This window comes from Plecotus auritus (genome assembly GCF_963455305.1).
Source record: "Plecotus auritus genome assembly, chromosome: 9".
In the NCBI taxonomy this organism is placed as follows: domain Eukaryota; kingdom Metazoa; phylum Chordata; class Mammalia; order Chiroptera; family Vespertilionidae; genus Plecotus; species Plecotus auritus.
In genome coordinates this window covers 46,689,449-46,690,318 of record NC_137783.1, presented here as the reverse complement: position 1 = coordinate 46,690,318, position 870 = coordinate 46,689,449, and positions in this window count along the sequence as shown.

Below are 870 nucleotides of genomic sequence, written 5' to 3'. Positions count from 1 at the left end.
AAAAAAAAAAGCCTTGTGAAGAAAGACTTTTCAGTACTGGTTGGGGCTTTATCAGAGGAAAAGGATGAGTGGGATAAGGTGTCCATTGCTCTGGCCTTGACCCCAGAAAGAAACATTGCTTTACACTGTCAACAGGGTTATTTTATTGGTATTTTTCTTTAGGGAAAAAATACTCACAACCCCTCATCCTCCTATTGTTTTCTCTCAAGAATTCCCTGCAATGAGGCCTTCAGTATCTTATCCAGAAGGGAATTCTAAATGAGGGACATCCCCTCACGTCAGAATCTTATTTCATGATGCTGCATCCATACCACTGCGCACTAAATGAGAATGGGATAAAGCCACATTGTTGGAACTGGTCATTAAGAAATGAGTTTATAAGAGCACACAGAAAAGTAGTAAGAATAGGTGTGGAAGGGGGACGATATTCTCTTAAAGCAAGCTCCTAAGTCTTTTATTATGGTCTTTGGTCTCAAAACTTCCGAAAGAGCCCTGGATGGTGTGGCTCAGTTGGTTGGGCTTTGTCCCATGCACAGAAAGGTTGCCAGTTTGATTCCCAGTCAGGGCACATGCCTGGGTTGCTGGTTCAATCCCCATTGGGGGATGAGGGGGAGACAGCAGGCAGCCAATAGATGTTTCTCTCTTTCTCTCCCTCTTCCTTCTTCTCTCTCTAAAAATCAATAAAAAATATATTTTAAAACTTCATGAAGAAAAAGGTTTAATTTGTGCTTCTATCCATTCAGGCAACAATAAATACCTTATGTTTTCATAGTGCCTTTCTTCCCCAAATTTAAAATAGTTTAGTATTTTTTATTTTACTAATTTCATGCTAACATAGGAGCAGGGACTTCGAATCTAAAACTACTCATT